Source organism: Amblyomma americanum, chromosome 5 (genome assembly GCF_052857255.1).
Source record: "Amblyomma americanum isolate KBUSLIRL-KWMA chromosome 5, ASM5285725v1, whole genome shotgun sequence".
Taxonomy (NCBI): domain Eukaryota; kingdom Metazoa; phylum Arthropoda; class Arachnida; order Ixodida; family Ixodidae; genus Amblyomma; species Amblyomma americanum.
Window position 1 is genome coordinate 202531380 of NC_135501.1, and position 14571 is coordinate 202545950.

Consider the following 14571-nt stretch of genomic DNA (forward strand, 5'->3'; position numbering starts at 1 on the left):
CGCAGGAATCTTCTAAAAACCTGGCATTAAAAAAACTAAGTCCCTGGATGTCGATGCAGGTCATCTTGAAGTGGTTCTCACTGTTTAGGAGCTTGAGTCACACGCACTCCCCTAGTAGAGTGTCTCACGACGGCACTCCTAAAAATGGCCTGCCTGGTGAATAACAAGGTGCATTCATACCGCCATCAATGCATACACTAAATGCATAACTGCGTGAAGTTGCTTGCCACCTCAGTTTGGTATAGTTTGAATAGAAAGATAACTGATGACACGGTTGAACTGTGCAAGCGTAGATTACTTAAGGCCGATCGGATACAACCTCTTTTGCGCGATATGGCGAACTTCGGAGGGATTTCCGAGGCGCCTAAAGGCAGACTAAACACCATCACAAGCACAGATTCATACTTACTCTTCGGCACCTGGTTCAGTGCCTGGAAAACAAAGGGCACGTGTGCGATCAACCCAGTAATGGGCGCTCAATTAGGCGAAGTAGAAAGTAGGAAGTGGTCTATTAAAATAATAATAAAAAAGGAAGGAAAAGATTTTTGCTAGCTCCGGCATCTGCCATCGATACTGAAGCACCTGAGCTGGGGCAGCGGAAATAAAGGATAGCAGGTGGAATGGAGAAATGAAATGAAAGATGTGAGTGGAAAGGAAGAAAGGATAGAGGGAGAGGTAATGTACACAAAAGCTGTTTACACAATAATAAATATGTAGAGGCTGCGCGAGCATGATTAGTTCATGATGAAGCAAATTACGCGAAGCAAAATATCGCATTTTAGGAGAGAATCGAAGATAACTTTTCCTTCACGTGATTGTTATTTCCATAATTTCTTTGCTGGACGATGTAAAATACAGTAGGACCGCAGTGGTGCCCAAGTGGTTGAGCATCCGCCTCGCAAGCGGGAGGTGCGGGGTTCGATCCCCTCTTCCGCCGGGTACCCACCGGTGATAGAATGGGTATAAGCTTCCCCTGGCCTGGTGCTCGACTTAAACTGCGTGAAATGCTTGGGAAATGGGTCTTCCACCCCAACTTAAGCGAACGAAACTGCCTTATGCCATGCCGCTCTTAGCCGAAGATTCCCTTGCGCCATAAAAATTCACTATCATGAAAATACAATAGACTTGTGCCCTGTCCTATTTTTATTTTTTTTTGCAGTAAGTGCGCAATATTGCGCTTCTATTCATTTTTGTTTTTCATTAAATTTACGTTCGGAGTTCACTGGTAGAAGCTACCTCTCTTATTTAAGTCTATATTATCATTCGGGAGGCATATTCTAATTGCCTCTACAGGCACTTGCAACTGGTCAACTTTTGCCAGCTTCTGGGCTAGACAGACGCACCACACAAATTGAAGGCGAACGGTTGAGCTTCATGACATCAGTGGTAAAGGTGACCTTTACGTGTGACGTAAATCTGACACAGTTGCGGCGTTAGCGGTAGATGGGAAGAAAATTGCTTCAGAAACACTTACTCGACACTATGCTCATCTCGGACATTCCTGAAGAAAGATCGCAGGACGATTAGAATACAGGCATTGTTTGCGGCTCAGTACTTGCGCGGCTTTCTTAAGTGGTGTCATTAGGCCTAGCGTACCCCAATAAGGCCCTGCCATTCGGGTACGGAGGAGGAGGAGGAAAGACAAGGAGGTATGGCTACTTTGTAAGCGAGGAGGGTCAGCCGGTGATAGAGGGGGCACGTTGAGAACTTACCAACAAGCTGGACTGATAAAACTGGCGCCCCATTCGCGGACAAAGTGCCCTCATATCGTGATCCAAACTCTGTACAGCGCACTGCCCTTACAAAAATGGTACATAGACAGTCTATAGACTTCTTATAAACTTTATTGCCTTTTTATACATATTTCTTTTTGTCTATTCATAGTCTATAGAGTGCCTATAGACAAGTCTACTAAAAGTGTATGGCCATAAATCTATAGATTGTCTGTAGACTGTCCATAGGATTTATATTGCCTGTAGACTGTTTTCTAGGGTTTGTTTATAGAGAGCCTATAGATTTTATACGCAGAAGAAAAAATATATACGAATATAAATTATGCAGGCAGTACTCTTTAGGTGTCCAACGAGAGACTCCAGTTTTTACGGAATTAAATGGCAGAATTAATACCCAGTTATCCCACCTACAGCACCAGAACTCCAGAACGATGGAAAGTACCAAAATGTCGCACTGCCCATTCAATGCAGTGACGCGAGTGTTTTTAAATTCAATTTTCTCGGCGAAAAATAAGTTTTTTTGCTGCCTCAGTGTCCCCTGTGATTCCTCTAGTGTCCATCTGGTAGCGAATGCGCTAAGTCTGCGTAGATTCACCTTATACCAAAATTGGCCTAACTGTAGACGAACAAAGTACTGCGATAGATGCTCGGAAAATACAGCGCCTGGAATGAGGATGACTGAAAAGCTTTGCAACTTACCGGACATCTCGGACATTGACGACATCTCAGCTGAGAGGATGAGAAAAAAAGCACACCATCAAGTATTGTTACTCCAATTTTTTTTTTTTAGAAAATGTCACCATTGCGGAACACTTTTTCAAAGCCGATAAGCCAAACTGTATAATCCGAAGTTGTTTATGAACGCAATTTTTTCGCGTATTACGAAAATAAAAACACAGTTGAACATAGCTATAATAAAGTTGAAGGTGCCCGGCGGTTCCTTCGTTATAGCCATAACTTTGTTATAGCCCGCGCTGACAGAACTTCCAAAGGAAGTAGTCATTGCTTCGTTATATGCATTACTTCGTTATAAACCATATCGTTAGAACGAGTTTCAACTTATCTGCCGGTCCCTCCTCTGGGCGCTTATAGTTTTCTCTTGTATATTGTCAAAATCGTACCCCATTGGTTTGAACTGGCAGTCCTAATTACTCGGTGCGAGTGAAGGACAAACTTTAAAAGCAAGATTTTGCTTTTGCAACGCATCGGGATATTAGAGCTTTCCTATCAATATGTTTCTAACGGTATCTTAACAAATTTCCACAGCTTCCTGACCATTACCGTAAAAGAACTCACCCCATTGGTTTTCTAGGGAAGTCTTAACTACCCGCTATGAGCGCAGGGCAAAATTTAAAAACACGATGATGCTACGAATCGAAATATTAGACAATTCCCGCCAATTTGATCCTAACGGCACCTTAGAATATTCCACTGCTGCCTCACAAATAAAAGTGATGTCCAGGAAATCTGGACTTCTTGTGACTGAGCAAGGAAAACCTTTGGGTGCTGTCACGTCAGAGACAGCTGTAGTATTTAGGGGTTTAACGTTTCAAAGCGGCTCAGGCTATGAGGGAAGCCGTAGTGGAGGGCTCCGAGAATTTCGACCCCTTGGGTTTCTTAACGAGCACTGACATCGCACAGTACACGGGCGTCTAGAATTTCGCCTCCGTTGAAATTCAACCGACGTGGCCGGGATGGAACCCGCGTCTTTCAGGTGGGCAGCCAAGCACTATAACCACTCAGCCTCCGCGGCAGCATATGCTGTCACAGGTAGGGTTATTGTTTATTATGCATATAATTATGGTTTCCATTGTTAAAATTTACTTGACAGTTGCGAAGAGTGAGTGGGCTATTTCGTGCTTATTGCATTAGTGTATAGACATAGTGCCAAACTGTGAGAAACATCAGACTCAAACTGGACCAATGTGCCACCTTATCACGTGTGTATGCTGTCCTAGCGCGCTTGTAACCATCTAACGTTTCTGGCATTAAACTGTAAAGTCCACAGATTTATGCGGTTGGTTCTAAATATTTGCACTGATACTCACCCATGGTTAGGCCGGTTTGCTGTGTCCTCAGGCGGTGGAAAGCACGTTAATGCTCGTACGCAAGGGTCAGTGGAAGCCTCGATGACACCACTGCATAAAAAAAAAAGAGATGGTAAGAAGAATGCAAGCCAAAGGACGTTTTCTGTAAGCAATGCGCTTCAGTGCAAAAATCACACCTTGATCGGAGGAAATACCAAAGAGAGTTTCTAAGAACAATATTCCTCGATAACGATTGAAGCTTTTGAATCCGCCTCCCCCCCCCCCCCCCCCCCCCAGAAAAAAATAAAAAAAATTGGAGGAGACACTTAAGCTCCGCCATAAGGGTATGACGTGTTAGCGTAATGAGTCTACTGCCATATTTGCAGAAGGTTATTCTTAAAATTCGTAAGTCCATGGCAGTCCTCATACCACTCCTGGCGCAGTGGTGCAGCAATTAAGCGATGCACCACTGCCCTGCGATGGCAGGTGCTACCACCGGTGGGCCTTGTGCGACCCAGGTTGCTCTTTTCGACCGACCAATGGTTAATTTAACTACTACCTGCCACAGTGGGCAGTTTGCTCACTATCCGGCGGGCCGGTTGTGATGACGCCTCAAGGTCACGTGGTAAAGGTGGCCCACCTGCCTCCTAAGTTGCTCTCTGCATCCTCTATCAAAATGGTCTATAGACAGTCATAGACTTCTTATAGACTATTTCCTTCATACAGATATATCTTTTTGCCTATTCAGCATATAGACTGTCTATTCTCCTCCTGCATGTTTGCAAACAAACGAGGTGGCGCTGTAGTCGCTAGCGGGCTCGTGGTAGGCAAAAGGTCGGGAAGAGGCGTCGCGGATAGGTGTGGAGCGCGGGTTTTCAAGGGTTGTAGGCGCGTTTCCAGTTTCTGCGAATCACTGCAATGGTTGATGCTTCCAACTTAGTAATTTCTCGAAGTACACGAGCTCGCGTTGGCCACGCGCGGCGCATTAAGAGGAATAGTTTGCCACTGTGTATTGTATATATGGTTAACAGTAAACAGAAGGCGTTTCTGCCGTTGATTTCTACGCTAGGCTTTGAATAAAATAACAAGTTTTTGACACAGTGCACTTGGCGGAATGATTTTACTTCGGGAGAGTAGTGACGGGAAATGCTGGCGTTGCTTCGGCGGAGCAGACGTGCGCTCACCGTCTGCTGACATACGTGTCGCGCTGTGCGAAAAGTGGGGACAGCGTCGTGTCCCCGATCTCCTCTGTCTCGCTTAAGCGCTGTTTTTTTTAGCCGCATGATCACGCACCAGCCAGGCCGACTTACCCCGTTGTTAAGCTGGTCGATTTGGTGAAAATTTTTGATTTCTAGAATTATTTTCTTCCCTAGCCCTAGAGTCTTGTTTCGTGATGAAAAATTATAGCAAAGTATTTAGTAAAAATTTATAAATTACGCTGTTTAGATGTGTGGTCGTCGAAAATTGTGAGGTAATTTCTTTGATTTTAGTGCCGCATTTCTTTGACCAAAGCGAAAGCGAAGGAACTATAAACGAACGAGGGAATAAACTTTAAGGTTCGTTTTCTGACCTCTCACAATTTCTGCGACTGGATCACTCACCTTCGTAATTCGCATGAAAATCAAATGATTCCATTTCTGGCAAACTATTCCTGAGACGTTGAGGAGCGTAATAAATCTCTCGATTTTTTTTCCCTACACGTGCAGTACTATGTTAGTTATTTTTTCTAAGAAACGTTTTCATGTAACTATGCGTGCATAAGCACTGATCATCTATAAAAAGAACTAATTGCGTCATCATACAGGAAAGGGCTTTGTGTACATGCTGGCCTAAAAAAAACAAAAAAAAACTGCGCACTATCTACTCAATTTTTTAAGACCTTGGGGTGACTTGACGTGGGTGTTAATTATAATTACCCAGAACTGCACCACGTATAGCTAAAAATAAAAGGCATTACTGAAACTAGCGTAGCAGTTTCATATTTGCATTAAGTTTAGTTACATATCGCATGCATAAATAACGAAAACACTTTTCATTGCCGCGCCCCCTCTCAATCTCGCCATGTGTCTGTTAGTAGCACGCCTGCGGCTGCTGCTTTCCAAACAAGCTTCGCGGTTATGTACTACCTCATGACACATGACACATGCATGATGCAATGAAAAAGCATGTGGCGTTTAGCACACTTAAGGTACGCTATTCTAAGCACGCCAACGCGACCGCGCAAGAACTTATCAGACTTCTTTCTACTTGAATCAAATAATTACATCGGTCAAATAAAAAAAAAACAGTTTCAAGTAAATATTAAATGCCATAAAACGCGCCATTAAAACATGCTGTGCTATTAACAAAAGCACGCATTCCTTGGGGGCGAGTGAACTTGCCGGCGCTCCGTGCACTCCAGCTCGAGGTGATAAATGCGTGTGCAGCTACATGTGTTTTTTTCCGTTGCGCAATTATCAGCCTACTATCCTTATTTTCAGGTGAATGAACGCAGTAACTTGTATGCTATTAAGTGCATTGAGTGGCAGTGCCGATCGACTCCCAGACTTCGCGCTTTACTACCGTGGCCCAATGCCTGTTAGCCAGTTTCCTAATGGGGCATTTATGTGCGAGAAACCTATCGAGGCTAATTTAAATTTCCTTTTATGCTACTACGCGTGTCCAGCAGTGACGCAGCTGTTCAATACATGCTGCTTCTGCAGTCCACTGGCTTGATGCGGCCGCCGGTAGCTGCGGTAGGCACGGGCAGGCGGAACCTGTTGTGCCTACCATGCGAAAGTCGCTGCTGACATCAGCGCCACCGCATATTCGTGACGTCGTGGGGTGAAGGAGGTCTATAGACAAAATTCTACTAAAAGTGTACGGCCATAAATGCGTTGATTGCCTATAGACTGTCATGCGATTTGTATTGCCCGTAGACTGTTCTCTAGGGATTGTCTGACTCAAGGTGAGAGCTCTAGACTTGAGGGCAAAAATGAGATCACTCCTCAGCACCATGCCACCAGGCATGCTGACACCGTTGTATATCGATATACTGGGTGTTTTAGCTAAGACGTTACACAATTTTTAAAAATAGGCTTTTTGAGTTAGAACAGCGCTTTTTCGTACCATTGTCGGCAGTGCCGTACATCAGAATACAGCAAAGAAGTGCTACCTAGCAGGCTGGTTATAACCATCATTGAGCAGTTAACTTTTGACTATTACTGTTAAGCTTAGTAATTGAGAGGCGTGCAGCCCACCGTAATATCTATATCAGTTTTTAGAATTCCTAAAACGCGGTTATCCTCGAGATTGTGGCCCAACTAATTCTGGCCACATCGCGCCAAAATACATTAGCTTTCGAGAAGCTAGCAGGCGAAGCAACCTCCTCAGTGCATGTAACTCTACGAAACAGCCAACATTTCTTGGGCCACAGCGCCGATGGTAACCGCGTTTTAGGCATTTTAAAAAAAATGATACGGATATGGCTTATGGCGACCTGCACGCCTCTCAATAAATAGGAAGCCTAACAGTAATAGTTAAAAGTTGGCTATTTAATATCCGTAAACCAGCCTGCCAGTTAATACGTATTCGCTGTATTCTGATGCATTACACCGCTGGCAATGCTATGGCAAAAAACGCGCGCTTCTAACTCAGAAAACCAATTTAAAAAATTGTGTAAAGTCATACATAGGTGAAACACCCTGTATAGCATTTCTCACGATCGCAAGTTTGCGTGGTTAAATGACAGCACGGCTAAAAATCAAAAGTTCTTCCGCCACTCCTTCTCAAAATTGCTTTCTGTAACAGCGTGCAAGTTAGGTCAAGCTTCCGCAAAAGTTATACACCCCTAACGGCTACAATCGGGAAAACGTTCGAAAATTGCGCACCCAGAACCGAACGGCGAGCTACGAGCATAGGCGTAGCCAACGACGTGTTTTCAGCCTCCACAGGCGATATCGAGCATCTAAGCCACGGCTTGCCCTTATAAATATTTCTTTGGACAGTCTATTGACTGTCCATAGACTTCTGTCTGTACAGCCTATAGACTGTATAGACAAACCCTAGAGAACAGTCTATAGGCAATACAAATCCTATAGAATGCCTATAGACTATGTATAGGTTTATGGCCATACACTTTTAGTAGACCTTTGTCTATACACAGTCTATAGACTATGAATAGACTATTATAAGAAGTTTATATGGAGCCCATAGACCATTTTTGTAAGGATGAGAAGAATGGCGTCATCTCACGTGAGTGCATTCTGGGCGCCGTGTCTAGTCACCAGCCAAGCCGAGAGGGTATGTTCGAATTCATTTACGGGATATGGTTTGACAATAAACGGCCAGGGCTGGTTTGTTGCTGCATGACCGAAGCAATCATTCACTGTGCTTGCTTTGGTTTGTTCTAAACTAAACTATCGTCTACAGGGACGCGTCAGCTTCCGTCAAGCCACGTTACTACACCTATTCTACTCTTTAGTTTAATACCTAATATTACGCGACGGTCCACGCAGCCTTGCAAGTCCGCTTCAGATGACTTCAAATCAAATCAAATCAGATTTATTTTTGCCTTGAAAAGGTACAGACAGCGGAGGCGCAGAAAAGCTGTAAGATACAGCTTTACAAAGCCGCAGCCCCCTTTCGCTTGGCAGCGGCTTGACAGCAAGGCTTATAAAACAAAGGCAATTGGTTAACGTATTAACGGGTATACAGTAATGAAAATTAAGTGGAACAGCATTATACAATATTGAATCGACATTCACACTCGACAAACACAGATCGATAGCAAAGGAAAAGAATAAACCTATTCTACAAGTCAACGTACATAGCACGCAAATATTTTTTTTGGCGAACTAAAGAGGTACTTCGGAACTAGTAACCAAATACAACCTGCCGAGAGCATCCCGGTTGCAAAACCGACAATTACGTGTAGCCGAAAGATAATGCATGGCCGATCTTCAAATGAATCGTAAATATCACGTTCTACTTTAACAAAGCAAGAAACGAGCCGCCTCAAGTTGTGCATCGCGGAGCTCCTTCATGGGCTTATGAAACCTCACGGGTATACCGGAGGGCTTGATAAAATTCGAGCTGATGCTTGGTTCGACGCTCCCGAAAATAAGAGTAGCATGCTGGCTATTCACTTCCAACGGTGTGCGGGACCAGCGTCAGGGGCCAGGACTTCAGACACGGCGAAGCTATGGCCGCTAAGCCTTCTCTGAGACCGTTACCTGGGAGAAGTCGAGACTGGTGTGGTGTTGGCACAAGCGCCTGTCCGGTGGATGGTCCAAGAAAGGCTGGGTAGAAGTCGGGTTGGACTGCGAGTAGACCTCGGCAAAGCACGGGTGAACCTGGGTCGTGAGAAGACCGACCGGTAGTCCTAGCAGGAAGAGACGATACAGCAACTGGACAGCTCGAGTGCTGGGATTTGAATAAGCAACGGCAGTTGTTGGCTCGCGAGCTAAAAATCGATCGTCATCTTCTTAACCTCCCGGCCACGAGATCTCGCTCGTAGGTTTAGATATCCGCTTCTCTTGAAAGCGGCTTGGCTAGATGAGCATTGTAGGTGATGACGGTTGAGCAATAATTAATCAACCGACGGAACAGCGCCTGCTATGTATAGAGAAGGAGGAGGAAAACTTTTTCGAGGCCAGTAATAACGATCGCAATTCGTTATTTTTTTTCCTCCCTTATTCTTCATATTTATGAGCCGCTTGAGATAAACCTGGATGAGCTTTTTCCTGTTTGGATCTGCACTAAACCCTGGCCAATCCCCCACCGGTGGTATGTGCCATCGTATTTGAGGCAACAACAACAACAGCAACAACTAAGGCCCCGTGGACAGCTTGATCCGTCAACGTCCGTTGGTCATCCACCGATTCCCGCAAGCAGAGGCCGTCGACCCCATCCTCAACACAACCCGCTCTCCCTGCCAAGACGCACTGATAGCCGTCGACCTGATGAACTAAAGAAGACTGCTCACCCGGACGAGGCGCAAAGGGTAGGCCAGAGAGCTCCTGGACTGCTAAGTGTGCTCCTGGGGAGCAAGGGCCGCGCTTCTTTTTCCAGTATATAAAGTTTAGTCCACCTTCAAGTGGAACAACCGCTCAGGAAAGAACACTGATACCCATAAGCCTTAACCCTTATCACGGTTAAGGGCTCCTATATAGGAGTCGTGTAGCTGAAGAAAGAGGTTTTAACGCGATAGCGCTAAAGACCCAATTCTCCAGAAAATCCGGCGTCGGCCTTGTGAGCAAGAAATCACATTCGTGACTCTGCCAGAGGGTGCCCAGAGAGCAACTTAGGACGCAGGTGGACCACCTAGGTCATGTGACCTTGTGGCGTCATCACAAACTTCGCACCGGATAGTGAGAAAACCTCCTGTTGAGTTGAGGAAAGCAGGACCGTTGAGACGCCAACCGGACGGCTCTATTCCAGCCAGGCGAATCCCGGCAGGAGGCGAGACGAGTACCAGCTGCCGCCGCGAGCCTCGCGCGAGCGCGCAGCCAAACCAAGCCAAGGAGACGGCCTAGCCACTGCATGTGGGTACTGCCTACAACACTTTCCACTGTTGGAGGTGGCAGTTAAATTAACGATTGGTCGCTCGGGAATAGCAACCCGGGCCAGACAAGGCTCACCGCTGTAAGCACCTGCCATCGCAGGGCAGTGGCGCATCGGTTAACAGCTGCACCACTGCGCCCCGGAGGAGTATGAGGACTCACATGGGTCTATTAACGTGAAGTAGAGAATGACCTTCTGCACATATGGGAATTACTTAATTGCATCATGCCCTTAAGGCGCAGCTTAACAGCCCCTTCAATTTTCTGACGGTTTCCATGGAGTACATAAAAAGGAAGACGATTTTCGTTTCAAGTTAGCTGCCGACTAAAACACGGCACGTACCACGTTTTTAGATAAATATCGAAATTTTCTTATCGCCCGCCTAAGAGAGAGGCGGGCGAGGAGGAAGTGTGAGGGTCGGCGCTCCAGCGCCAAAGTTCGAAGAATGGCGGTAGTTTCAAAATCAAGGGACTTTCGCTAGTTGTGCAAAGATAAGTTCGAGAGTTCTGCAAAGCCTTTAATAAGGAGCAGGAGCAGGAGACCACTTGGAGGCGACTCCAGACGCGATCCTTCATGACGCCTTACCTGTTGTCAAAATTATACCCCGGTGAATACGACCCTGCATGTACGTTATGTGGTGATTTAGCCACTTATGATCACCTATTGTGGAATTGCAAAGAGGAGCCGCCCCCGAAATCTCTGATACAGGTTCCTACTCTCGAGCAGTGGGAGGCCGTGTTGGTCAGCTCAGACTTGGGAGTTCAAACCCGGGTCATTGAATGGGCTACCCAGGTCGCTGTCAGCCGTGGACTGATAGCCACCTAGCACGGATCGTCTGCATTCTGCCTTTTCTGACGAATTAAATGTTTTACAATCCAATCCAATCTGCAAGGAGAATAGCGAAAGGGTGATAGCGTGCGCTTAGTCGCGTTGGCGGGCTAAGGGAAGCGACGGGATTGAGTACAGAAAACGCTTAGTGTCGGACACGTACAAAGCGTTTGTGTAGCAGAAACGCGCCTACCGAATGCATTGCGGCTGGCGAGAGTCGCCGCTCCAGTCTATCATACTTCGTGGTGGAGGCACATGACGCTTACAGTGAACGACTTCGATGTGAACACTGGAAGACACACCAGGCATAAAGGCTTTCCAGGAATAAATACGTGTGCTGTATTGGGGAATAGCAGTTCACAATTGGTAGCGAGGTGTTGGAAGTGGTAAAGGAATACGTCTACTTAGGGCAGGTAGTGACAGCTGATCCGGATCATGAGAGGGAAATAACTAGAAGGATAAGAATGGGGGGGAGCGCATATGGCAGGTTCTCTCAGGTCGTGAATGGCAGTTTACCAGTATCCCTCAAGAGGAAAGTGTGCAACAGCATAATCTTACCGGTACTCCCCTACGGGGCAGAAACGTGGAGGCTAACGAAAAGAGTTCAGCTTAAGCTAAGAACAACGCAGTGAGCCATGGAATGAAAAATTATAGGTGTAAGGTTAAGAGACCGGAAGCGGGCAGAGTGGGTGAGGGAACAAACGCGGGTTAAAGACATCCTAGTCGGAATCAAGAGGAATAAATGGGCTTGGGCAGGGCATGTAATGCGAAGGCAGGATAACCGCTGGTCCTTAAGGGTAACGGAGTGGATTCCAAGAGAAGGCAAGCGTAGCAGGAGGCGGCAGAAGGTTAGGTGGGCGGATAAAGAAGTTCGCAGGCATAGGATGGGCGCAGCTGGCAAAGGACAGGGTTAACTGGAGAGACATGGGAGAGGCCTTTGCCCTGCAGTGGATGTATTCAGGCTGGTGATGATGATGACGATGTGAGACGGCGAAAGGTTAAAAAGAAAAACCAGTAATGAAGTGGATATCGCTGAGGAAGATATCGTAATTTGTAACCCAGTTTTTCTTTGTCATATTAGTCATGGGCTTGGGCAGAGCATGTAATGAATGCGAAGGCAGGATAACCGATGTCTTTAACGGTAACAGACTGGATCACAAGGGAAGGGAAGCCTAGCATGGGGCGGCAGAAGGTTAGGTGGGTGGATGAGATTCAAGAGAAGTTTGCGGGGATAAGGTGGCCGCAGCTGGCAAAGGACATGTTTAAATGGAGAGATATGGGAGATGCCTGTGCCCTGCAGTGGGCGTAGTCAGGCTGATGATGATGACGAGTAGCTGTGAAACTCTGCTCAGAGTCATCAAACATGCAGAGTGTTTTTCTCTTTATTTTTCGTTTTTCTGCTTTCTTGCTTTCGTTTCTGTTTTCTTTTTAGCTACGCAGCACCAGTTTTTAGTAGCGACCAATTGTAAAGGAAACAACCAGTATCACCACCTCAATCGTCAGCTCAGGACTGTAGCATTATCATCGCCATTTAAAGGCTCGCGCTACGGTTCCGAGCGGCGGCAGCCTCAAGAAGGCACGCGGCGCGAGCCCCTGGGACGTAGCCCTGATCTTTCCCGCAGGGTCAGCGAGAGTGGGTCGTCGCCATGCAGGAGATCCCGACGCCCAAGCCCGACGAGTCGACGCTGATCATCGACGTGAACCCGCTGCACAGAGTGCCTCTCGTGTTCCTCAACCTGCTCATGTTCGCCGTGAACTGCATGGTCGTCTTCGTATGCGTGAGTGAACACACATATGCCTTTGCATTGCGAAGCCAGCGCTGTGGTGGCTTCGTGGCTCGAGCACCCACCTCGCATGCGGCACTTGCGGAGTTCCAACCCAGTGCCGAATGGTGTCCACTGGTTTTTCCACGGGGTGTATGCTTTCCCTTTGCGTGGGGATCGGCTTCTGTGAGGGAGGGGGGGGGGGTGTTGCTTTCCGGTGGGCAAATTGTGATGGCACCGAGAAGTCACGTGACCCAAGTGACCCACCAACCTCCCAGGTTGCTCTTTGGGGACCACCTGCCAGAGCCATGCCCGTGATTTTTTCGCGCACAACGCCGACGCCGTCAACACCGACATCAAATTTTCTGGTGAACTGGGCCTTTAACGCTATCGCGTTAAAATATAGACTTGATTCAACCTCGCGTAGACCCAAACACGTCAGCGATGACGTTATTTCGCCGCATGTGGGAAGTGCGGGTTTCGATCCCCACTGCCGCCAGGTTCCCACAGGGGATACAATGGGCACAAGCTTTCCCATGCCCGGTTGTCGGCTTCTTTAGGTTGAAATGCTTGAGAAATGGGGTCTTCGACACCACCTTATAATAAGAAAAAAAAAAGAAAATCTTGTGTCATGGCGATTTTTACCCATAGATGCCCTTGCGCCATAAAAATTAGCCATCATCGACATTATTTCGCCAAACTGGCCTTGCCCATCGAAATAAAGTTATTGGCCCCTTAGCCACTCAGCTGAGCTCTTGCTACGCGTCGGTACATGTAGAGCGGCCGATATCAGCCTCAATTATAGGGTTTCTGCCTTTCACTCGCATTCCGGCGAAGTAGCGTCTGTTTTGCCGCGATAGAGCAGGATAGAAGTCAGGAATGAAGCGGCGAATGTCCCCTAACGGAGACCCTTAAGGCATGCAATGGCATTCATCAATTGTCATGACGTAGTGCTTAAATCTCTTGCTAGCGTGGCATCGCGGATGATATCAGGTCTGAGGGGATTAACCATACTTCACGACTACAACAGATTAACCGTGATGTCGCGACAACCGGTTGATTCCATTGGCTGTAGTACCTCCTTTAAGAGGCTTTCGCCGCTTTATTCTCGGGTTGTATGTGACCATAGCAGTATATTAGGCTTCCAACTCTCAAGGGGTCCAGGGGGGAGGGAAGAATAAGGGGCATGCTGGCTGCGGAATGGGAACCGGAAATTGCGTGCCTTGAATGGTCCTGTAACTCAGGCGGGCCTTCAGTGTAGACTGGCAGAATCCATCCGTCGAATGAATGCGGAAGCCACGGTAAAGGAAAACTATGGACAAATTGAAGTTTGCCCAGCTGCGTGATAGTCTATCGCGTTCTAGGGCAGGGTTAACCGGGGAAGTATGGGAAAAGCCTTTGTCCTGCAGTGGACGTAGTCAGGCTGGCGAAGATGATGATTATAATAAATAAAAAAGGCGCTACTTTTACTGGAAACGGTGGCGTTCCGGGCTTGAATAGGTCATGAAACGAAATACAGGTGTCACTACCGCAGGCAGTTTTAGAGCAGCAGCGCTAAGGGGCCTCCCGTTCAGCGGAAAACCCGGCATCATCGCCTGCAGTCAGGTGAGCGAAAAATCCCCAGAGAAATCTCCAGAGGTGCGCTTGTGACGTCATCGCATCTTGCCCACCGAAATG

At 47.0% G+C, this 14571-nt stretch overlaps 1 protein-coding gene and 1 long non-coding RNA gene across 2 annotated transcripts in view; both read right to left on the bottom strand.

Annotated features, from left to right (window-relative positions):
* Window positions 1-425, bottom strand: part of LOC144135514 (uncharacterized) — a 30248-nt gene extending 29823 nt beyond the window's left edge. The window contains exon 1 of the mRNA XM_077668163.1: window positions 410-425. The gene's annotated coding sequence lies outside the window, so the exon portion shown is untranslated. The remainder of the gene's footprint in view (window positions 1-409) is intronic.
* Window positions 426-1432: 1007 nt separating this feature from the next.
* Window positions 1433-9156, bottom strand: LOC144135515 (uncharacterized). Its single transcript, XR_013315520.1, has 4 exons — window positions 8974-9156; window positions 3782-3871; window positions 2433-2462; window positions 1433-1501 (listed from the first exon to the last, which is right to left on the bottom strand). It is a non-coding gene; the product is annotated as an uncharacterized LOC144135515 (long non-coding RNA).
* Window positions 9157-14571: the final 5415 nt, after the last annotated feature.